The sequence below is a fragment of the Protopterus annectens genome, chromosome 13.part0 (genome assembly GCF_019279795.1).
Source record: "Protopterus annectens isolate FY-2018-M chromosome 13.part0, PAN1.0, whole genome shotgun sequence".
NCBI classification, from domain to species: Eukaryota; Metazoa; Chordata; order Ceratodontiformes; family Protopteridae; genus Protopterus; species Protopterus annectens.
Genome location: NC_056747.1, coordinates 867,360,320 through 867,386,005, shown reverse-complemented (window position 1 = coordinate 867,386,005; position 25,686 = coordinate 867,360,320). Strand labels below are relative to the sequence as shown.

Sequence of the window (25,686 nt, the reverse complement as noted above, 5' to 3'; positions counted from 1 at the left end):
TTTATAACATCAACAGCTCAACTTTAGCTACAGCAATGATTCTTTATATTCAATGTTACCTAATAAGAGCAGTTGCTGCACACTTCTTTTTTTCACCTTAATTAAATTATCACTTAGGACATAGGCAAATATACATTAATATAAAAGGAAACAAAAACATATTAACATGTTTCCAGTTACATACATTATACACCACATATGTTCTTTTTTTTATAACTATCACCATTCCATCAATATTGATCAATTCCTGCCTTCATTTAAACCTCACTCCTCCTGAACATTACTCTGCATGTACTATTCCCATAATTTCCATTTATTTCTATGTACTTTGCTCCTTCCCTTTTCTAAAGATCCCACTTCCAGTTCTTTTATCTTTGTTACAATATTCAATATGTCAAATATAGTTGGTTTAGACTTTTTAATTTCCATTTTCTAGTAAATGTTTCTTGGCAGCAACTAAAATTAAACTTAACAAGGCAAGGCAAGGCCTTACTATGTCTACGCAATTCGGATCCTGCATCCCAGCTCAAAAGAATCATTCCTACATATAACTCTGTTGGGAATCTTGGCAGCACGTACAACAGCACAACAAATAGGACAGGAACTGTGTGTAAAAATGGACAGTAAAGGTCTGCTCAAAAAAAAAAAAAAAAAAAAAAAAAAAACTGAAGGAAGATAAACATCAAAATGAATAGACAATCCAATCCCCCCTTTGAAGGTCACCATACTGACCAAGGCACTAAAGCTTTGCTTTGACCTGTTTCACTACGCTATACAGACTTGCCTGTGTCTTGCATTTACTTCTTTTTGTATGGTCTATATAGTGGTTTATGGACAAAACTAATCTGGACAACAAGATACATTTATCTAATGGACAATGGCAACATTTGGAGGAAGGCTAATGAACTGCAAAGTGAGACTCGAAGGATCCAAAAGATGAAAATGCTAGGATGCACATAAACAATTATTCTCACAGTTCAACTTACCTGGAATTCAATCTCTCTATTCATGTTAATGGAGTTCAAGTCCCACAGCATAACACGTGCAAATTGTATCTGTAAATAAAGATAAAATGTATGATTATGGTGCAACTGAAAATTATAGATTCAGTACCTTCTTTAAATTATCAGCAAGGAAACAAAATTTCCATACACAGCATAACAAATCAGAAAGAAGTGTGTCCACCCTTCAGTGAAATAGGACTTTATTCAGCAAGCACTAGGACCATTTGGAACTCGGAGCCTTTTATGCTGCCATCTCCTTCCCCTAATCACATCCCGCTTCTCTTCTTACAGATCTCTCGTTATTCTGTGGCAAGTGAGCATCCATTTAGCTGATTTCTAAAAAGTCTACAGAAAAAAATGAGGTTGGGCTAGCTGAATTGCAACTAGATTGTTTTTGATTGGTGTGCACTGTACATGTTGGCTGGCCTGCTCACTACAAGGAGGAAAAGTGTTACTAAAGATAGACACACTTCTATCTTTTGTTATGGTAAGTCCATAAACTTCATATCTGATAAGAAGGTATGACAAAATCCTCAGCTACATACTATGGTGATTCTTATCATAAAAATATTATTTTTATAAAGGTAACCCCCCCAAGAGATGACCACAATCTGAAAGTGAAGTCAAGTTTATAGTGGTAAAGGCACTGAAGTTGGATCATGTGGTCACTGTGCAAATGTTGTCATCAGAGGCATTTCAGCGGAATGCTGTGGTCACTACTCTGCTAGAATGGGGTGTGGTTGAGTGTGGACAAAGGTTTGCCTCCTTTAAGGTACACTACTTAATACGGTCTGGTAATCATCTGGAAAGAGCCACTTTGGATTTGTGTACCGCTCTCCTTTGTGAGTCTTAAAAAATGAACACCTAGTCACTTTTCCTAAAGTCTTGTGCTCTGTTCAGGTAGAATTTCATTATCCTAGGACAGTCCATGCCATGAAGATGTACTTCCTCTTGCTGGTATATGAGGGAAACGTGACAGAGACATTAATAATTAATTTAAGTTGGTCTCTGTTGCCACTCTGGGCAGGAAGGAATGACTTATCCACATAACTGCTCTCTTTGTGGAAAGCCAAACAAGGAAGTTGGACTGCCACAGCTTGTAAAGTTGTAAACTCTCCTGGCTACTATATCTGCCACCTGAAAAAGTGGGTTTTCCAAAAAGTACAGTTGTGTACACTTACCATAAATGTAGATGTTCGAGTGTATTCACTGTTGCAGTCATTACATTTGGGTAATCTGCTGGCATGTTGCCATCAGTCAGCCTGAATTCCAAAGTCTTGGGTCCTGCGTCGGTTGCTGTCTCCTCTTCCATGATGTCAGGGGTATAAAACATGCAGCCGACACCATTTTCTTTAGTTTTTCTTGCCCCAGATGTCAGGTGCCCCCAAAAATGTAGCAAAAAAAAGAATTATATATATATATATATATATATATATATATATATATATATATATACATATATACACACATGCATCAATATAAACTTTACCTTCATCTACAAGCAAATACACCACATAGGTTGTAGAAGATAGAGAAGGAAAGATAAACTCCAGAATGAAAGGGGAATGGCAGGAGGATAACCTGGACTGCAACAGTGAATACACTCGAACATCTACATTTATGGTAAGTGTACACAACTGTACTATGTTCTTCGTGTTTCACTGTTGCAGTCATTACATTTGGGCAGAATCCCAAAGCTATGGTTGGGAGGCTGGAGCTAAACAGCATTAGGTGCGGCTATAAGGCCCTGCAGAACTGCAGTGGCAAAGCCTGCCCTGGACTTAGAGTAGAGAGGCAAATGATAATGCTTTGTAAAGGTGTGAACAGAACTCCAAGTAGCAGCCTCTAGAATGTCTTTGGTTGGTACTCCTCTGAGAAAGGCTGCTGAAGTAGTTGCAGCTCTGGTGGAATGAGACCTAATGCCCTTGGGCACAGGTTTACCATGGTGTAAGTAGCAGAAACGAATGTAGTGGCTTATCCACTTTGAAATAGTCTGCTTTGAAATACCATTTCCTTCTGATCCTGCAGTATGTCACTAATAATTGCTCAGTTTTTCTTAGAGCTTTAGTCCTGCTCAAGTAGAATCTTAGCTGTCTGTATACGTTCAAGGAATGGAGAATTCTCTCCCCCTTGTTCTGCGGATTTGGATAAAAGGTTGGCAGATGAATAGTTTGGTTAAGAGCCACACTGGAAACCACCTTAGGCAAAAATGTAGGATTTGTCCTCAGAGACACCCTGTCTGAGTAAAATATGATAAAAGGCTCCACAGCTATGAGGGCCTGTAGCTCTGAAACTTTTCTTGCTGAAGTAATTGCTAGTAGCAGAGCTGTTTTCCATAATAAGAACTTTATATCAGTGGTAGCAGCTGATTCAAATGGAGGCAGGGTGAGCTTTTCCAACACATAATTGAGGTCCCATGCAGGTATTGGTGATCTTCTAGGAGGCCTTAAATTTTTGGCTCCTCTAAGATACTGCTTTAGTAAAGGATGAGAAAAGATTGGTGGTTCTGTATTGTAATGAGCCAAAATGGCAGACACATTAATTTTAATTGATGAGAAAAATAGGCCTTTGTCAAGCATCACAGTCAAGTATTGTAATATCTGAGGAATATTTGATTCTGCTGTAACAGTTCCTTGTGCTTGATTCCAAGCACAGAATCTTTTCCATTTATCAGCATAAGATTTTCTAGTACTAGGCCTTCTAGCTTCCAAAATGACATCCATCACAGCTTTACTGAGAGGTGTTGTTTGTATAACTACAGGATCAGCCATGCTGCCCGGTTCAGTGTCTGGAGTTGATTGTGCAGGATCTGATTGTTTTGCTGGGACAGTAGTTGGGGTCTTTGAGGTAAGGTTCAAGCTGGGTATTGAGACAAGTTCCTTAGGATTGGGTACCAGTATTGGCGGGGCCAGTCCGGGGCAATTAGTATCATCTTTGGTTTCTCTTGTCTGACTTTTAGGAGGACCTTGGGAAGAAGAGGCAGAGGAGGAAAGGCGTAAACTGATAGGTTTTTCCATCTGAAGGATACAGCGTCCACTTTCCATGCTTGTCTGTGATAAGTCCTTGTACAGAATCTTTTCAATTGATAATTTTGAGGAGAGGCAAATAGATCTATGTCTGGGCTCCCCCATTTCTTTGTTATCATGCTGAAGACTTGTGGATCTTGTTTCCACTCATGAGGGTCCATAAGGTTTCTGCTTAAATCATCTACCAGAGTATTTTGCTTTCCTGACAGGAATTGAGCTTGAACATATATTTGGTAAGTCAAAGCTGTGTCCCACAGTGCCATGGCTAATCTGCAAAGGGGGTAAGAGTGTGTGCCCCCCTGCTTGTTTATATATCACATGACTGTGGTGTTGTCCATCTTTATCAGTAGTTGTCCTGGATGAAGTAAGTCCTTGAAGGCTGTCAGGGCATTTTGAACAGCTAGCATCTCTTTCTGGTTGATATGTAGATGCATTTGTTTTGGGGTCCATATACCCTAAATGCATCTTCCCGCCATGTGGGCCCCCCAGGCATAATCTGATGCGTCTGTTAAGGTTTGGCTGGCAGGGGGTAGAGTGAAGGCCCGCCCCATGTTTTGGTGACATGCCTTTGCCCACCATAAAAACTCCTGTTGTAGGCAGGGAATGAGAGGAATCATTGTTTCCAGACTGTGACAATGTTGACTCCATAAACTTTTTAGGTGCCATTGAAGTTTCCTCATATGCAGTCTTGCATATGGAATCAGTAGGATGCAGGATGCTATGAAGCCCAAAGCCTGCAGAATTTGTCTTGCAAATAAGTGGGGTTTTGTTGCCATCAGATTGAATTAAGTAGTCAGTTGCCTTTGCTTGTCTGGCGTGAGGTAAGCCATCTGGGCAGTTGTATTCAAGCTTGCACCCAGCAATTTTATCTTTTGAGAGGGTACCAGATGTGATTTATTTTTGTTTACTGTGTACCCTAGGCACGTTAGAAGCCTTTTCACAAACGCCAGGTGTTGAAGAAGAATGTCCTTGTTCTCTGCTTGAATGAGACAGCCGTCCAAGTAAGGATATATTTGTATATATCTTTGTCTGCAAAATGCAATTACTGGTGCCAGGCACTTTGTAAAGACCCTGGGCGCAGTAGATAAGCCAAAGGGCAATGCAGAGAATTGGTAATGCATTAAGACAGCCTTGAATCTGAGGTATCTTCTGCACGATTGTCTTATTGGGACATGCAGGCATGCCTCTTTTAGATCTAATGTCACCAGCCAAGCATTCTTGCCCAGCATGGGCAGAAGCTGCTGCAAAGTCAGCATTTTGAATTTTGGAATGTCCAGGTATGTGTTCAAAATTGATAAATCCAGTATTGGCTGCCAGGCCTTGTCCTTTCTGGGTACCAAGAACAGTCTTGAGTAAAAACCTTGTCCTTTTTCCTGTTTTGGTACTGGCTGAATGGCCCCCATATCCATGAGGGACGTAACCTGTTTCTGTGCCTCTGACCATTGATTTTTTGGCAGATCTGGCCAACCGTTTGCCATTGGCAGAGTATGGAAATGGAATCTGTATCCCTGTGATACTATGTTTAGCACCCACTTGTCCTGGGTTATTAACTGCCAATTTTGAACAAAACGTGCTAATCTTCCCCCTAAGGGTGCTGCCAAAAGATAAGTGCTTGGTGTAGGCAGAGGGAAGTCATTGGGACTGTTTTCTGTAGGTTTGCTCTTTATCTCCCCCAAATTTGGAGGTAGAAGCGCCCCATTGCTTTGTCCTGTATGAATCTTGTGCCTGGTATCTGGAACCCTTAGGGCGTCTGGATTTGCCCCTTTGAGCTCTGACACAGGAAAGGACCAATTTTTGTAGGCCAGTGTCTACTGAATCTTGGTGGCTGCACTTGTAAGAAGTCTTTTACAGTTTGCATAGAATCTTGGTGGCTGCACTTTTAAGAAGTCTTTTACAGTTTGCATAGACTTAGCTTCATCTTCCATTTTCTTTAAAACCTCTTCTGCCTTAATACCAAACAGAGTATCATGCTGTAAAGGTGCATCTAGCAATTTAGCTTTAACATGATCAGACAAATTTTGTTCCTTTAGCCAGGCATGCCTCCTAATTACAGATCCAGTAACTGCGGCCCTGCAGGAGGCCTCTAAGGAATCAAAACCACATTGCAAAGTATGCTTTCCAACCTGTTCAGCAGCATGCAATAATTCCTGCAATTCTTTATTTCCTGCACATTCAGAAATCAACATCATTTTCTGTTTTAGCAATCACATAACATGTTGTTGATACTTGAGCATATGAAATTGACAGTTTAAGGCCCTAATTGCCAAGGTTTCAGATGTATAAACCTTTTTTCCCCATCTGTCCAGTGCCCTTGAATCTCTGTCAGAGGGGGTAGGATTTTTTGCTGTTGAGGCCTTAACTCCCTTTGGACACTGTGAAATAGTTTCAGGATCAGCAGCAGGGTTTCTAAATAAAAACTGATGTGAGTCAGGGACCCTGTAATATATGTCAGGCTTGCTAGAAGCCGGAGGTAAGGAGTCAGGGGTCAAGCTTGACTCAGAAAACACACCATCCACAATGTCTAAAACAAAGGGAATGGCTAAAGGCCTGTGCTGAGGGAGAAGAAGGAAATTCCTGAGCCTCTTTTTATTCGGAGAAATCTTGACTCTCCCAGTGAAAATGCTCTCTCAAAGTATGCAAGGTTTCTCCAAATGACTAATCCTCAGGAGGTGATGCAGATGGTATAGACTTCTCTGCATCAGAATCCTCATAGGGAGGTATAGATAATTCCTGATCAGAAGAGGAATCAGAAGAAATAGAAATCTGATCTGAAGATCCATAATCAGTCTTGCCTAGGCCTCTTACCTGGAGGGGGAAGGGAACCCCTGATCAAGGTAATAAGGTCTTCAGCCATTTTGATCATCTGTTTTTTAGGCATAGAGGCCTGTGCACGTGGCTCATACGTCAGTTTTTTAGTTTTAGAAGTTGCTTTTGTCTTTGGTTTTGCAGCTGTCGTCGGTTTGATATACAAATGTTGAGGCCTGAATACACCCTCAGAAGCCGGTGCCTGCTCAGCGGCTCCGGACCCATCTGAGGGAGATACATCCGTGAGTCCAATATTTTGAGTATCTCGCGGCATGTTGGACTCCACATGGGTGTCGGTAGGGGCCTGTGACTCGAAAGTAGCGGGTATCAAGGGCTGCGAAAGCACCTCACTGAGTACCGGCGAACAGGCATCTGGCTTAGGAGAAGCTTCGTCATCGGTTTTGGAACTCGACTGTCTCTCTCTGTCCTTTTCTTTGCGTTTTTTATGTACTCCGGTAGTCGGATTGCTATCCGATGACATTTCTGGGTAGTTAAATCTGTTTCCAAAATACTTTGAGGCAAAAATATACCGACGCTTAATAGTGCATTGGTTACATCTAGCACAAAACCGACAGCCAGGCACGTTGTGATCAGGGCCTAGGCAAGGAATACAGTATAAGTGGAAATCCTTATGAGGTATTTGCTTCCCACAAATAATACAATTAACTTTTTCTGACATCGGTATGGAGCAAGAAAAAAGTTTAACCAACAGGATACTTAGCTTTAGTGAAGACTTCGGTTCTGAAACTCAAACTCGAATATTTCAGGAGTCGGCCGACCGGCACTTGCGAAATGCTTCTGCTTCGGGCACCGCACGGCAAGAAAGACTAAAGAAAATGGTGTCGGCTGCATGTTTTATACCCCTGACAACCTGACGTCATGGAAGAGGAGACAGCAATCGACGCAGGACCCAAGACTTTGAAATTCAGGCTGACTGAGGGCAACCTGCCAGCAGATTACCCAAATGTAATGACTGCAACAGTGAAACACGAAGAACATCAGGTATTCATGATCTGTTTTTGCTGCTGGTTCAGAAGTGGTCAAATAAGCATTTCTAAGATGAAATAAAAATCCCAAGGTGCTATAAGATCTCTGATTGGGGATCTTTATCATAAGACACCCATGAGGAATGCTTTACTCATGCTGAAAATACAAGGCCTGGGAACCCACATGAAAATTATAAACTGCTACTAAATGCATCTTTATGGTAGAATAGCTGATGCCCTTATTGATAAGGGGCACCAGTTTTAGACAATCTTCTCCAGAGGGAACAGCCTAGGACTCATAACATTCTGGATATCCCAAATGGCAAAGCCCTCCCACTTGTGATTTTTAAACCTTTCTGCTGGAATGTTACTGTGACAATGTTAGAATTTTGATGACCTTTGGGAGGGGATTAATATGAACTTTTGACCAGGTTTAGAATTGTAGAAGTCATCCTGATAGCTTGAGAATACTGATGTTTGCGTACGATTTGCCTGAGATGGGTGAGTCAAAAATCCCTGTAATGTGACTACTCTGGGAGGGCTTGCTCATATGTGTGGAGTCAGCAGAAGGAACCATATTTGATATGGCCAAAAGGAGGTTATCAGGATCACTCTGTAGTGTAAGTCTTTTTGATCATCACTGGTATAGGGGAAGGCATACAGGAGACCATCAGAGCACATCTACAGCAGGGCATCCTTTGCCATTTGGATCAGTGCTGTGATAAGACAGAACACCTGACATTTCACATTTGATGGGAAGTGAATAACTATCACCAGTTGTCCCCTCTGAAGAAAATGTTATTAGCTATCTTCTGGTCTAGTGATCATTTGTGAAGGAGGACCATATTTCTTCTCAGTATGTCTGACAAACCACTGGTCTCCCTAGGAATGTGCACTGCAATGAGGAAGGGAAGAGATTGTGGGATACGGAATACTCTCAGGCCTTCATGGCTTCCTTGTACACGGGGAAGGAACAAGTACTTCAAGTTTAGTTATGTACAACACAACCACCATGTTGTCCATGAGGGCTACCACTGGACCTTGGAGGACATGGTCGCAGATGGCACTCAGTGAGAGTTATACTGCTCGCAGCTCCAACATACATTTGTGGATTTGTGATTTGTGGGGACCATACCACTAGTGTTGTCTGGACATATAAATGTCCCTTCCACCCAATGGTAGATGCAATGGTGGCAACAAATGAGGTAGCCTATGGCAAACATAAAGGGTTGGCCTTCTTAAACTGGGCATATGTAGTCACCATTGTAGGCATTTCTTGCACAATTCCACAATAAATATATGCTGGAATAGTAACTAGCCTTATTACTTCCAATGGAGTTAGAGGTAGCACAACAAGGTCTAATCTGTAAACAGTACCACATAAAATGCAGATGCCATATGTGCCAGTAAATTGTCACATAGCTGTATTGTATATAATTGGGAGAGTAAGTGTTCTCTCAGAAAACAGTGCAGAACAGTGACCTTTGTCTGCCGGTGGGAAAGTTTTGTGGGTCATGACATCCATAGTACAACCTATGAACACTATGATCAGGGCATGAGCATTCTAATTAGAAACTGAGTATGCTGTAGGAGTTCCTCCTGAGCTGTCACAGCGAAGCCAAGAAACTGAGGTCTGCTGGCAGACTATCACTACTGCCACATACCACATGTGGGCTGTGGTGAGACCAAAGGGCAGAGATTTTGAATTAGTAATGACCGATTCTTACCCTGAAGAGCAGGTGCCTCCTGGACTTCCTAGCAATTCTGACATATGCGTAAAGCTCCTCGATACCAAAACAGCACTTGCAATGTCTCAGTGACAGACATGGAATTACAGTATACACTGACATCAGTTTAAACCTTTCTTTCACTGCATAATGATTTAGGCTACTGAGATCTAGTATGGGCAGGAGTTCCTTTGTCTTCTTTGGCACCAACATGAACCCTGAGCAATAACCTTAACCTTTCGGATGCTTCTTTTTGTGGAAGACTATTTACCTCCTGCCCTGCCGTACATCTTTACAGGATGGTGCATCTGGCATGGACAACAGTAATGGGAGAATGTTTATAAATGGAATTCTACAACCTTCGAATACTATATCCCTGACCCACCTGTCCCAGGTTGTTGACCACTGTTGGAGATGGAAGAACAATCATTCCATAACTTTCTCCAGAAAGGAGCAGTCAAGGAATGCATCAGGAATACTTCTGTCCATCCTGAGGCTAACCACAGCCTCCTGAAGGACAGCAGAAACTTCCTCCTCCTCTGGATGGACAGCTAATCTGGAATGAACCTGTTATCCTTTTTACCATTTTCTCCAGGTCACTTCACTGCAGCCACCACCAAAATCACATCTGGTATTTGCTGCTCACTATTTTGTTAAAAGACCACTATGGAGGATGAAATTTCAATCCTACAGCCATAAGGATTTTTTTCTCTGTTCTTCCATGTCCTTGAGGTGCATGCTGATATTGTCACCAAACAAAAGAGTTTCTATAAATGGAGATTCTAAATGGGCTGCATTGGTGTCCTGAATAAGGTCTGATGGCTGGAGACAAGTAAGCTGGCACACAGCTAGTTCTGCTCCTACAGCTCTGGATGAACCTGATGCCACACCGTAAATGTAGGCCATGTGATTTATAAAATCTGTACAGGTGATGGCTTGGGCTTTTAGTTCTTATTTCTAGGGAGCCCTAAGCAGCTTCTCTATCACATGAACCATTTCACCTGAGATTTCTCACTGGAAGCACACCATGTGTGCTACATAATTCAACAAGCTCAAGGAAAGGGAAGTGCATGTGAACATGTGCTTATCAAATCTGTCTTTTGTCATGAATTCCTTGTTAAGTGGGTCAGTAATGGGATTTAGGATGCCAAAGCCCTCTTTAACATGCAATAAAGAGGACTGTGATTGATTTTGGGTTAGCAAAATACTCAACTTGTTTGGGACTAGGGTTACTGTGTCAGGGTTATGCCAGGCCACCTTAGTGGCATCTTTTGAGGGACCCACCCACCCACGAAGGTAGAGTGTATACCTATAAAAATTCTACAGCAGTGTTAGGATGGGTTTCTTGGACCAACCTCCTTTTTCAAGTAGTGAAGGAAAGACAAAGAGGCTGGTCACCAGAGGAGTCCCTCAGGGCTCTGTGCTGGGCTCGCTCCTCTTTGGCATCAACTTTTCAAAGGTCAAAGCCAATGCCAAAGGCCTCTGGCTGACCAAGTTTACAAATGATTGCAAACTGGGGGCAGTCACTGAATCCTCCCTGGGATAAAAACACCTTTCAGGAAGGTCAAACGCAGAAAAATGTTTGGTGCCAAAGGCATGGCTTAAAATTCAATGCCAAGAAATGCATTATTTTATCTTTTGGGAAGTCAGCCACAAAGGGTAACTAACTAGCGAATCAACTTTTAGGGATGTTTTATTGACAAATTAGAGATCTGGGAACTGGTGTAGATTTAACCTAACCTTCGACCAACATGTGTCCAAGGTAGCAAAAAAAAAAAATCCTTCTGTGTTGCTCAACTTATAATTAAGAGCATGGAATCTATGTCCAGAGAGGTCATCATACCACTGTACTTTTCCCTTATCTGACCCATCATAGAGTATAATGTCTCTAATATGTACCTGAAGAGATACATGCAGCAACTACAATGTCCACAAAGGTTCCTTACAAAAAGAATACAAGTAAACAAAATGTCCTACAGTGTTCACCTCAGAGTCCTGTCTCTTTACTCTGGATCATACAGACTACTGACAGGTGATCTTTGCCTTCCGTACGAGTTATCCTTTGTTTTGATGAACCTTTTGCAAATCCAGAAAATAAACAGCATCAGAACTACTACATCAAAAGACCTAAATTTTGCTTGCAATATAAATAAGGCATTTTGGAGAGGCAAATATGTTTCTCAGAGAATTCCATTCTCTGGAACAGGCTTCCCTCCACATTAAGCAAGAGTTCCTACCTAACCATATTCAAGAGTGACTTGGGCCAATGGATGGGTAATTGTTAATTCAACCCTGGTCTGGATCCTGTGTCTCTGATGGACAGACGCAGTCAGTAAATTGCCCCCTGTATCAGTTTATTTATATTTGTTTATTTAACATTTGTTTACCGGGAAAGTCCAACTGGACACAGGTCCTTTTTCAGCAAAGGCCCGGGGAGAAAAGCTCCGTGAGTAACAGTAAATTTTCATGCACACATTACAATAATCAAAGTATAAAGTAAACAAAATGTAGTATACATAAGAACATACAAATTTGTTACATCTTGACAACAAAACCTAGGCTTTGAACATAGCTAGTACTATTTGTAGGTATGACTTGTGTCAAGATATAAGGTTAAGACAGGTCGGTAGGAACAAACCATTAAACACCGGGGGAGAAGTTGGATATGTTTTGGGTATACTGTGATGTACCACAGCACTCATGAGGGATTAGTACAGGAACATAGCCACTTATTTTTAGATAGGCTTTAAGTGATGGCTTAAAGTGGTTAGTGGATGAGATTGAGCGAATGGAGTTAGGAAGGGAGTTCCATGTACAAGATATACAGTTGGAAAATAAAGATTCTCCTGCAGTGTTGTTGGCCTTGGAGACCGTAAGTAAGTTCTTGTTGTTAGGGCGAAGTGGTCTGCTGGAACTGTAAAGAAGGATGAGATTGTGTAGTGCAGGGGTTCTAGTTGGTTGTGTTACAATTTTGTGAGTTAGAGTTGGTTGTAAAGAATAATGTTGGGAAGCTCAAGCCAGTCTAGTATCCTTAAAGCTGTACAATGGTATGTTCTATATGGGCAGTCAGATGCAAACTTAGCAATTTTATTAGAACATGCTTCTAGCTTAGATAAGTCAGTTTTCCTTAGACTGGTTAAAATTGGAGAGGCATATAGTAGAGTGGAGAGCAGATGGGTTTGTGCTAATGTAATTTTGCCCACTGTGGTCAAGAACCTTTCCAAGTTTCTTATGGACTTTCAATTTGTGGGTCACATTTGGGTTGCACATCTATGCTTATAAGAGCCCTAGTGGTCGTTAGCCTAGTACACGCCTATGAACGTACCAAATCTGAGGTTATCAAGGGAAGCCAAACTCTCCTTATCACACAATGCTATTATGCATGACTCCACAGTGTGCCTCAACTGCTGGGAGACATTCCCAGGTCTTTTGTAGTAGTGTTTCAAAGTGGGTGATGAACAAGGTCTCCTTTTTGACTTCATGAGCATGGAAGCTTGCAACAAGCTCTTTGAGGAAGGAGCAGTGGCAGCATCAATTCTATTGAAGAAGTCTATGAAAAAACAATATTTTTCTTTCATGGCCAAGGTAATTTTATCCAGTCTGATGTATGCAGTGGTTGATGCCATGAGGGAAGCTGTACTGGGCATTTATGCCAGAAGTTTGCAGCAACCTTTGCGGGGAGCAGACCCTACGTGCATGGCACAAGTACTGCATCTGTGCTGAATACTGCACCAGGTATGCAGATGGCAGACTACATGTACTGATTTTGTGGCAGCATCAGTACAGGTTCCATTACATACAGGGACCCTAAAGTATGCTGGCCTCAGCAAGAAGCATCACAGTCATAGAGCAATGGTCTGGTGAGAAAAGAACAGATGCTTGCAAAGGAGAGAAGCATAGCAACCAGCTCCGTGATAAACCATAATTTTGGCCCTTAGTTATTGGGAACAGGAGAGTCACTCACCTTCAGTTGAGATTTAAGTTCCAAAATTGACAGAGCTAACATTCTATACTTATAATACAGGGGAAAAGAGACATGACATGGTGCTAATCTCCATGTATGCCTAAGCTCCAGGTGCTTCAGCAAAGATTATTGTAAAAATACAGTCTTCAGCTTCTTTTGAGGTTTCAGAACTGGGGGCTAGAATTCAGTCCACCTGGGTTTGGGAGCTGGCATCAAGATGGGCTTAATGGTAGGGGCTTGTATTTTGACTATTAATTTAGGTCAATTACTAGGTCAGTCTTAGGGAAAGGAACTGCCCACCATTGAGGGTCTGGTGTCAAAACTGAACAACATCCTGGCTTGGGCCTTTTCCCAGTTAGGGTTTGTTAAACATCAAACAAATGGATCATTCAGTGATGCTGTAATTTTACTTACAGAGCAAATACAGCTGGTGTGCATGACGACCCTGCTGCAGAAAAAGTGGCTGCAAAAAGTTAACCAAGTAACACTGGAAGAGTTGCCAACAAGCAGACACCAAGAAGACTTTATTAGTTAAGCACTTTCGTTCCAAAATTAAGAACTTCTTCAGAACAACATTAAACAAACACCCATTGAAATACACATGAAAAAGTCACATGATTAAAAAACAGCCAATAAAATACTAGATATAATAAACCTCTGGATTTTTAAGTAGAGCCAGTTGTTTTTCTCCATCCCTCATCTATCATGTTCGGCAATTTGAAAAAGTTTGTAAATTTGAAATACAGGATATTCTTCACAAAAGTAAGGCTGGCAAGCTTTTCTAATTTAATTGCACACAAGGCTGATTTATTTAAAGACTTGATTAATGACCATAATATCAGAATTATGCTGCCATACAAGGAAGATGGCCTTGTGGTTATGAACACAAATAATTATAACAACCACATTAATGCTTTACTAATGGATGATATATAGCAAGAGGTATCCCAAAATGAAATGAATGTGTCTCATCATAATACAGACTTACTTACTTATAGACATGTTCTTATAAGGTCACATAAATGGAAGGGATTACTCTTATATGCTCAATGACAAACCAGTTTGGCTAGTTTATTCGGGATACCAAAGATACATAAAAGTGATACCAACCCACCCTTTAGACCCATTGTTGATGGGTTTAGATCAAAGACCTATTTTATTGCCCAGTGGATTGAGGCATTAAACATAATTGTAAAGACTCATGGCAGTTTATAGAAATGTTAAATAATGTTCAATTTAATTCTGACATTATTTTTGTGACTACTGACGTCAAAAAAATTAAATTCAGTTATTCCACATGACACAGGACTGATGTGGTTTGAACAACTATTTAATTCCAGGTCATTCAGTCCTGATAAAGTCAACGCCATTACTATATTGGCGGAAATTGTTCTTAAGAATAACAATTTTTTTCGAGGGTCAGCTATACAAGCAAATTACTAGCGTGGGTATGGTGGCAGCATGGGCCCCCTGTTTTGCTAATTACATAATGGCTCAATGGGAACCTTTATTTATTTTTAACAGTGAATTTGTGAACTCTGATTTTTTTTTTTTTTTTTTTACACTACATATTTGGACAACATTTTTATTTTGTTTGTGGTTACGTTGGATAAGTTTGAAATGTTTTTTTTTTTTTTTTAACACTACAGTCAAATTTTTAAAATTTTCCTACAAGTACCATGAAGAGGCAATTTCCTACCTTGACGTTCAGATTAGTAAGGATTTGGTTAATCAATGTTTTATTTCTAATATTTTTCAAAAAACAACATTTTTAAATTCCTATTTGCACTATTCTGTCACTCCAGATTTCAGAAAAAAGGAATACAAGTTTTTACCTTCCTATTTTAAATTCTTGGAGATTTGTAACTTCTACCAATGGTGCTTTTGGGAGTAGACCTGTTATTAAAGATAATGCTAAAGAAAAGAAGTACCTTTATTACTACCTTTACTATGGATAGTAATTCTATCCATGAATGTATTAAGAAGAACTGGAAACTTTCTTTCTGATCAGGACTTGAGTGGCAGGTTAGGGGACAGACCTTATATTGCTTATAGGAAAGACAAATCCTTTAAGTTTTATTTGGAACATAAAGGTGGTACATCTAATAATAATTCTGGCCACCTAGTTCTAGGTATCCATAAATGTGTGAGTTGTCCCCAATGTTAATAAATAGTGTGGACAGTATTAACATTAGGAATGCAACTTTTAAGATTCAAGGGCATTTTTCTTGTTTTACATCTAATGTTGTGTATATTGCTCAGTGTAATTACCGTTCTGCATTCTATGTGGGTAAGACTTCAAGAAATTTTACAAAACGTTTATACAAGCATCTTCTGGATATTAAAAACAGGAAAGGGACTAATGCATTACATAAACGTATAGTAGAGTTTCCCACACTTAGTTATCATTTTTTGATTTTACAACAGATCAAGGCCAATCCTGAGGGACGTACTACTAGTCAGTACTCGGACAGAGCGGAGCTTAGGTGGAAGTTAATATTGGATGCTATGACTAGTCCTGGGCTTAACAAGGCATGTTCTATAATTTCTTTGCTTAGATTAAAATATTATAAGGTGTATTAACTATTTAAATACAAGAAAATATTTAAATATAAGAAAAAAAAAAAAATATATATATATATATATATATATATATATATATACACACACATACTGGTTTTATTTTTTACCGGCTGCTTTTACTGTTGTGTCTTTTTACATTCATTACTAAGAGTTTTATTATATCGTTGTCGCCTCACAGCAAGAGGTCTGGAGTGCCTCCTGTGTGGAGTCTGCATGTCCTCCCCGTGGTCGAGTGGCGTTCGAAAGACATGCATGAATGGGCGCGCCTTCGTTGAAGGTTGGGCGTCGAGCTGGCACTGTAAAAATTTACTGCCAATCATTAATGGACCAGAGTTCCGCTGTGGTGACCCCTAACCGAGAAAAGCTAAAAGAATAACAACTAAGAGTTTTATTATATGTAGTATTTTACTGGCTGTTTTTGATCACATGACTTTTTCAGGTGTATTTAAATGGTCGGGTTTGTGTAATGTTGTTCTGAAGAAGTTCTTAATTTTGGAACAAAAGCGCTTAAAGTCTTCTTGGTGTCTTACTTGCTCCTGCCAGCATCACTTGGTTTGTCTATTACAGTTATTGGCTGAAAAAAGGTTGCCACGTTGTATCAAGGAGTAACAGGCCACAAGTCTGTACACTGAAAAGGGGGAGGGGCTGCCTAAGAGAAGCAAAGTGTAAAAAAGTGAAAAAAAAAGTTAAAGCAAGGGGGTTACATGTAGCTCTTGTAGCCACTAATCCTCTATAGCAGGGGTGTCTAACCTTTTCAGTTGCAAGGGCCGCATTGAGTCAACAGAAATGGTCTGAGTGAGTGAGGACCAAAAAAAAAAAAAGGTCTCTCACATAAACTGAAGAGCAAAAAAAAAAGGGTCTTTGACAGTAGTCCAGTTTTGCAAACTTTGTAATGCACCAGCCATACTGGAGTTTTAAAATAATTAGCTATCCTATCGTAAAACTGCTATTAAAATAACAACTACTTAAGTAAGGGACATGCACAGCACCAATATATGCCAGTGCTCCCTCAGAGTGCAAGAATTCCTACAGCAGTATGTTGCATCCTCCCCTCACTGGAAAATTACATATGGCCCTCTGCAGCAATATTCATATGAATTCCCAAACAGTCTGTAAGCCCCCACCCTTATGCATGTACCCCACAATAAAAAGCAGATATACATTGCAGTATGATACATGTGCCCCCCATCCACACACAGCTGGGGCAAGGAGCCTCAGCACCATTATGCATCTTGCTCCATTATCTGAAATGCCACTGTATCCGTAGCATACATTTATTTAACATTTGTTTACTGAGAAATTCCAACTTGGAATGAGCTAATTTTTAGCAGGGGCCCAGGGAGAAACGCTCCAGATGCATGTCATTGTAATGTGGGAGGAATCCGGAGCACCCAGAGGAAACCCACACAAACACAGGGAGGACATGCAGACTTCAAACAGAAGGCAGCCTAGCCGAGAATCAAACCGGACAACCTCTTGCTGTAAGGCAACAACATTAACTGCTGCACCACTGCGCTGTATATCCCCACATAACTGGCGCATATTTTTCTTGAGTATTTTAAAGAAACAAAATATCTGAGTGAAAAAAATATTCTAATGCACTTCTTCATCCACACAAACCTTTTTAAATATTCTACACTACAGAGATAATGTCTGTCCAATTACCACCCCTTGATGCACATCACCACTCCTCCACTACAACTTCTTGAAGGTTCTTCAGGAAGAACATTTTTGCCAGAACACCAAATCCTACTAAGATTGTCCACAACTCCTTCCTGAATAGTAATTTACATTTCTAACCCAAGCAACACATTACACATGCGTTCTACAGTGAAATAATCATAATGCGATATTTCAAGGTATGGTACATGGAATAAAAAAAAAATCATAAAGCAGCAATGCACCATTTCTCACAGTGGCAGCTTGCATTGTTAATAGTGAAAGCACTTCAAATGGGAAAACCTGCCACATTTGCATAGCACAGTGCTAAATGGTGAACTGTTCGCAACCTGAATGGTGCATACAGCACATATAATAGTAACATGCTCAGCCTGCAAAGTATGGAACAAGACAATGAAAAAACAGTAACCAGTACAGCTTCACAAACTGTAGCTATAATCAATGTGTAAATAAATTCTATGAGCTGCCTGAAATCAAGCCTTATTATAATAGTACTGTATCCACTAAAAATTTACTCCACTTAATTTCATTTGTATCCTCAATCTCGGTCAATTGTCACATAATAAAACTTAAATCACAAATCTATTCTGAAATCCACTAATATTTATATTATACTTCAAGGAATTATGAGCTGATAAACCTAATGGCAGAGAAATGGCAATATGTGAAACTAATCTCTCATCATTTATCACAATCAAAGTGAATATCTTGTCCTTTCTTGTATAATATTCAACAAGTTGAGTCACTCCCAAAAAGCTAAGATTTTAAAAAACCTATTAGAATAAATGTTACTACCAAAGTTTTCCAAATGAAATTTCCATAATTAAAATCCCCCAGAAGGATAATTTTATTACCAATTAATGTGGTACCAAGCATATCAAGAAAATAATTACAAAACATTTTCTCCAAGCTTGGGACTAAGATAACATGCAATTATTCTAATTAAATCACGGATTCCAAATATCTACCACTACATTTTTTTACAGCCACTGGAGATCAAATTAATATGAATTGCATCGTTTATAAGAATCATGGCTCCCCCACCCTTTCCACTGTTTCTTATACACTCATATTTAGTACATCCATTATAAAATGAATTTATTGCATTAGTAATAAAGCTGAAGAGGCAGATGGTTGCCTTACAAGAAAAATTCCTAAATTCCATAGGTTCCCGCTGTTCACGAACTATGATGCTGCTTTCCTTCACTTTTAGACAAGAATAAAGTAGGTTAATTTGTTATTTGAGGAGAGTTTCACAAGTGAGGAGTCTACGACTTACCTGTTACTGCTGGAGATGTGACTGTATTGTAAAAATAAATATAATAATCCCCCTTCGCCGCGATCACAATCCTCTTCCTTCAATCAAGCTGTTAACTGTAGTGTACCATGTATCCAGCAACGGCACGCAAAAAAACGACCGGACGGTGTTTTGGTGCATGCGCACACCAGCTGAAAGACGCTGGCTTGAAAAAAAAAGGGAAACCGGTAATGTGGCGCATGCGCACAAAAGCTAAAAGACGCGGACGTGAAAACACACGGAAAAAAAGTGTAATTTCTATTTAACGGGTGCTTAACGGGTCGCGGGCCGCATGGAAGAGCTCTGAGGGCCGCATGCGGCCCGCAGGCTGGACACAACTGCTCTATAGGTTCATTGGAGGTCACTAGGTTAATGGCTTAAGACCCCTTCACAAGCCTAGCCATTTATTACACAAATTATACACGATTTTCAGTCTAAAAGGGCTAGAGTATGGCTTAGGTTTGTGCCTATGCTTTTTGTATTTTACAGACTACCCCTGTCCATAAGGGGATATGGGCACCATCCCAATATGGGCACCATCCCAGGAGTGAATTTACGATTCCCGACTCATTGATCCAAACTGAGTTTGAAGAGGGTCAGAGAAGGACTCTACTTTACATGAATAGAAAGCCTGTTCCAGTGAAGGGGTAATCTCTGAGACACATATCTAGCTTTCCAGCATGTTTTGTGTGTGTCACAGACCAGGTTTAGATCCCTAGATTGGGTGACTCTCATAAAGTCTGTCATGCGAATATGCAACATTTCCATCTGGGCTGAATTTATGAGTGCCTCATGGATTAGGCATAGATCACCCCTTAATAGTTGGTAGGAGAGAGAGCAAAGGGACTGGGCTTTTAGTCTATCCACATAGGACATGTTGTTTACACCCTGTATTTTTTTTTTTGTAAGGAATCTGAGGCCACTCCAGCTGCTGCAAGTGCCTGGTCTCAAGTACATGCCAAAAAGGTGTATTGAACTTGATTATTGGAAAAGTACAGTTGTGTACACCTACCATAAATGTAGATGTTCGAGTGTCTTCACTGTTGCAGTCATCCCCTGCCGGCAGGCAGCCCTCAGTCGGCCAGAATCCCAAAGTCTGGGTCCGGCGTCGACTGTTCAACCATGCTCCCTGATGTCAGAGTGCCAGGAGTACAAAGCTGACAGCCGACGCCATCTTCTCCAGTTTTTCTTGCCCCAGATGTCAGGAGTCCCAAAATGAAAAAGGTCCCATAACCTTTGCAAATACACCTCAGAAGAATGGTGAAAAAAGGAACTACACAAAAGTAAACATAAGAGGGGACAGGAGGGAGGGAAACCCAGACTGCAACAGTGAAGACACTCGAACATCTACATTTATGGTAGGTGTACACAACTGTACTATGTTCATCGTGTTTCACTGTTGCAGTCATGACTGTAGGGTAGAATCCCAAAGCTGAAAGAAAGGGAGGTGGTCATAAAGAAGAAGGGGTGGCTAGAAGGCCCTGCAAGACTGCAGAGGCAAAGCCTGTCCTAGACTTAGAGTAGAGAGGTAGACTGTAGTGCTTAGAGAAAGTATGCACTGAACTCCAAGTTGCAGCTTCCAAAATGTCTTTGGTAGGAACTCCCCTGAGGAAGGCCGCAGAAGTGGCAGCCGCTCTGGTGGAATGAGTCTGCATACTCCCTGGGATCTGCTTTCCATGGTGTGAATAACAAAATCTGATTCCATGAGCAATCCATTTAGAAATGGTCTGTTTTGAAATGGCTTTACCTTGGGAACTTGAAGTATAAGAAACAAACAATTGTTCTGATTTTCTGATGTCCTTGGTTCTGTCCAGGTAAAAACGTAGTTGTCTGTGTACATCCAAGGAATGTAAGATCCTTTCCCCTTTATTTTGAGGAGTGGGGAAAAAGGTTGGCAAGTGGATAGTTTGATTTAAAGCCACTTTGGAAACCACCTTAGGCATGAAGGTAGGATTAGTCCTCAAAGATACCCTGTCTTGATGAAAAATAATATAAGGTTCCACAGCCATAAGAGCTTGTAACTCTGAAACTCTCCTGGCAGAGGTTAGGGCTAACAAGATAGCTGTCTTCCAAGATAAAAACTTGATGTCAGAAGTGGCAGCAGGCTCAAAAGGAAGCAAGGTTAGTTTTTCCAAAACATAGTTGAGATCCCAAGCAGGAATGGGAGGAGATCTAGGAGGTCTTAAGTTCTTAGCTCCTCTGAGAAACTGTCTCATGAGCTGGTGGCAAAAGATGGGAGGGTCTGTATTATAATGAGCAGAAATAGCAGAGGCATGTATCTTAATGGAAGAGAAAGAGAGACCCTTATTTAAGAGATCTGTCAAGTAAAGTAAAATTAAAGGAATGTTAGGAAGGAGAGGATCAGAATCCTGAGCCTGCATCCAGGAACAAAATCTTTTCCATTTTCCTGCATAAGATTTTCTAGTGCTAGGACGTCTGGTTTCTAAAATGACATCCATAACCTGCTTGGGTAGGAAAGAAGAAATCAAAGGCCCTGGATTAACCAGGCCGCCAGGCAGAGAGTTCTGACATGAGAGTGTAGAACCTGACCCTGATGTTGGGACAGAAGGTTCGGAGACTGAGGTAAAACCCAAGGGGGCTCCAGGAATAGAATTTTTTAGAGTTGGATACCAAAACTGCCGAGGCCAATATGGAGCCAGCAAGATTATCATCTTGGGCTTGTCCTGTTTTATCTTCAATAAGACCCGTGGAAGAAGAGGAAGAGGCGGAAAGACATATCCCGAGTGGTTCCTCCAAATGAATGACAGGGCATCCACTTTCCAAGCTTCTCTGTGGAAAGTCCTGGTGCAAAAATTCTGTAGTTGATGATTGAGATGGGATGTAAAGAGGTCTATGTGAGGACACCCCCAGATTGCTGTTATCATCCTGAATATTTTGGTGTCCAGCATCCATTCGTGTGGATCCGAAAGGTTTCTGCTCAGACTGTCTGCCAGTAAGTTTTGTTTCCCTGGTAGAAACTGAGCCTGAAGATCCAGATTGCAAGCTAGAGCTGTGTTCCATAGATCCATGGCTAGTCTGCAAAGGGGGTAGGAATGAGATGCCCCTTGCTTGTTTATGTACCACATAACTGTGGTGTTGTCTGTCCGTATTAGTAGTTGTCCTGGCTGTAAAAGATTCCTGAAGGCCAATAGAGCTTTCTGAACGGCTAACATTTCCTTTAAATTGATATGAAGGTGCTTCTGATCCTTTTTCCAAAGACCCTGCAGACAGTTGCCCTGGAAATGGGCTCCCCAAGCATAATCCGAGGCGTCCGTGGTTAAAATCTGAGAGGCAGGAGGCAGACAGAAGGGTTTCCCTTTGTTTAGAGCACATGCCCTGGACCACCAAAGAAATTCCTTTTGAAGGCAAGGAAGGACGGAGATCAGTATGTCTAAACTGTGGCAATGCTGAGACCATACACTTTTTAGGTACCACTGTATTTTCCTCATGTGTAGTCTTGCATATGGTATGAGAAGGATGCAGGAGGCCATGTAACCCAAAGCCTGCAGGAATTTCCTTGCAGATAGTTGAGTTAAAATTGCCAATGTTTTCAAAGTTGAAGCCAGCTGTAATTGTTTTTCAGATGTCAGAAATGCCATCTGGGTTGTGGTGTTTAGAAGAGCACCCAGAAAAGTTATCTGTTGTGATGGTGTCAAATTTGACTTTTTTATGTTTACAGAGAATCCCAGGAACTTGAGGAGGTTCTGTACAAATTCTAGATGCTGGAGTAAGACATCCTTGCTGTCTGCCTGAATTAGACAATCGTCCAGATAAGGGTAAATTTGAATTCCCTTGAGTCTGCAGTAAGCTACTACTGGAGCCAGGCATTTGGTGAAGACCCTGGGCGCAGTAGACAATCCAAAGGGCAGCGCAGAGAATTGAAAGTGCCTCGATCCGGCCTTGAACCTGAGGTATTTTCTGCTATCCTGCCTGATGGGAATGTGTAAATATGCCTCCTTTAAATCCAAAGTTACCATCCATGCATCTTTGGACAGCATTGGAAGTAGCTGCTGTAGAGTAAGCATCTTGAATTTTGGAATCTCTAGAAAGGTGTTCAAGACCGACAGATCCAGAATGGGTCTCCATGAGTTTTGCTTCCTTGGGACTAGAAAGAGCCTTGAATAAAAACCTTTTCCCATCTCTGAAAGTGGAACCAGTTCTATGCCATTCATAGCCAAAAGCGCTTCCACCTGGTTTAAGGCCTCCGTCCATTGATGTTTTGGAAGGTCTGGCCATCCGCTTGGCCTTGGCAAGGTATGAAAATGGAATTTGTAACCTCTTAAAACCACATTCAAAACCCACTTGTCTTGGGTTATTTGAGTCCAATTTTGATAAAAAAGAGAGAGTTTTCCTCCGAGAGGGGCTTCCAGGCAAGAAGTTCCTGTAGCCCAACAGAGGGAGTCATTGAGTTTGTTTCCTTTGAGTTTGTGACCTGTCCTCTCCTCCCCTAGGGGTGGAAGCAGTCCACTGTCTTGGTCTATAAGAAGCTTGTGTTTGAGGCCTTCCTCTGGAGCGTCTATATCTACCCCTCTGAGGCCTGTCTGAAGTGGGAAAGGACCAATTTTTTGAAGGCCAATTCCTGCTAAATCTAGGTGGCTGTACTTGTAAGAAATCTTTAACTGTTTGCATGGATTTCGCCTTATCCTCCATCTTTTAATCACCTCTTCAGCTTTTGATCCAAACAAAACATTATGCTGAACAGGAGCATCCAATAATTTAGCCTTTACTTGTTCAGGCAAATTTTGTTCCTTTAGCCATGCATGCCTTCTAATGACTGTGCCGGAGGCCGCAGCCCTACAAGAAGCCTCCAAGGCATCAAATCCACAGTGTAAACCATGCTTCCCAACTTGTTCAGTGGCATGCAATAAGTCATGTAATTCCTTATCATCTGCACAGGCAGAAATGGAAGTAAGCTTTTGTTTTAAAACAGACAAGAGAAACTGCTGGTATTTCAGCATATGAAACTGACAGTTTAAAGCCCTAATGGACAAAGTAGCAGAAGTGTACACCTTTTTGCCCCATCTTTCTAAGGATCGAGAATCCTTTTCAGTAGGAATGGGATTTTTGGCAGAAGCGGCCTTAACTCCCTTAGGACCCTGAGAACTGGTTTCAGGGTCAGCAGAAGGGTTCTTGTATAAAAATTGGTGGGAATCAGGAACCCTGTAGTATCTATCAGGCTTAACAGGAGCAGGAGGAAAAGAGTCAGGGGTTAAGTTAGCCTCCGAAAAGGCATCATCTACAATATCCAAAACAGGAGAAATAGCCAGGAGTCTATGTTGGGGAAGAATAAGAAAACCCCTCAGTCTTTTCTTAGATTCCGAATACTCCTGTCCTTCCCAGTGGAAATGTTCCCTCATTTCATGCAAAGTTTCCCCAAAAGAGAAATCCTCAGGGGGAGAAGCTGAAGGAATGGATTCCTCAGCATCAGAATCCTCATAAGGAGGGAAAGAATATTCCTGGTCAGAAGAAGAAACTGAGGAAACAGAAGCCTGATCAGAGGAATCATAATAAACATCCTGTCTTGGCCTTTTATCTGGAGGGGGATGTGAACCCCTAATCATAGTAAGTAAATCCTCCGCCATCTTGAGTAACTGTTTCTGTGACTTGGGAGCCGGTTCAGTGTTGCAGTCTTTGCTTTAGAAGGAGTCTTGCATTTGTCTTTGGCTTTGCCTTTATTAGAAGCTGAGTAGGCCTGAAAACCCCTTCGGAAGCCGGTACCTGCACAGCGGCTCCGGACCCATCCGAAGGAGCATTGTCCGAAGGTCCTGCAATAGAAATATTTAAAGGCCTGGTTGGCTCCTCATGAGAGTCCATTTCGGCCATCGGTTCTGAAATGGCCGACGACAGGGGCTGCAAAGGCGCCTCACTGACGTTGGCCGAACCTGAAGCTGGCTCCGCTTGTGCGCTATAATCAGATTTGGACCTCGGAGGCCTGTCTTTATCCTTGCGACGTTTGTGAACTCCGGTAGCCAAAACCGTATCCAACAACATTTTGTAGTTAAAGCACCTACCGAAGTAATGAAAAGCAAAAACGTACCTTCGCTTAATTGTACGTTGATTGAATCTAGCACAAAACCGACAACTAGCTACGTCGTGGTCAGGGCCTAAGCAAAGAATACAGTAAGAATGAAAATCCTTATGAGGTATTTGCTTCCCACATGAAATACAATTATTAACTTTCTCTGACATTGGAGTGGAGCAAGAAAAAAGTTTCCCCAACGGGGTACTTAGCTTTGAGTGGAGAAGAAAATCTTCGGACTGAAGTTTATCAGAAAAAATCATCAGGAGTCAGCCGACCGGCACTTGCGAACTGCTGTCACCGCACGGCAAGAAAGACTGGAGAAGATGGCGTCGGCTGTCAGCTTTGTACTCCTGGCGCTCTGACGTCAGGGAGCATGGTTGAACAGCCGACGCCGGACCCAGACTTTGGGATTCTGGCCGACCGAGGGCTGCCTGCCGGCAGGGGAGAACCCTACAGTCATGACTGCAACAGTGAAACACGATGAACATCATCACAAATAAATTCTTACATTTGAAACTACACAAATATTAGCTGATAATGTTAACAATTAATGTTGAAAATGCCGCCTGAAGCACTGCTTCATGTCCAAACT

General features: G+C 41.3%; 1 protein-coding gene across 3 annotated transcripts in view; it reads right to left on the bottom strand.

Moving 5' to 3' along the window:
- CUEDC1 (CUE domain containing 1) overlaps positions 1-25,686 on the bottom strand; it is a 1,479,154-nt gene that overhangs the window by 1,098,686 nt on the left and 354,782 nt on the right. For all 3 annotated transcript variants that reach the window (XM_044054589.1, XM_044054587.1, XM_044054588.1), the window contains exon 2: positions 987-1,055. The gene's annotated coding sequence lies outside the window, so the exon portion shown is untranslated. The remainder of the gene's footprint in view (positions 1-986; positions 1,056-25,686) is intronic.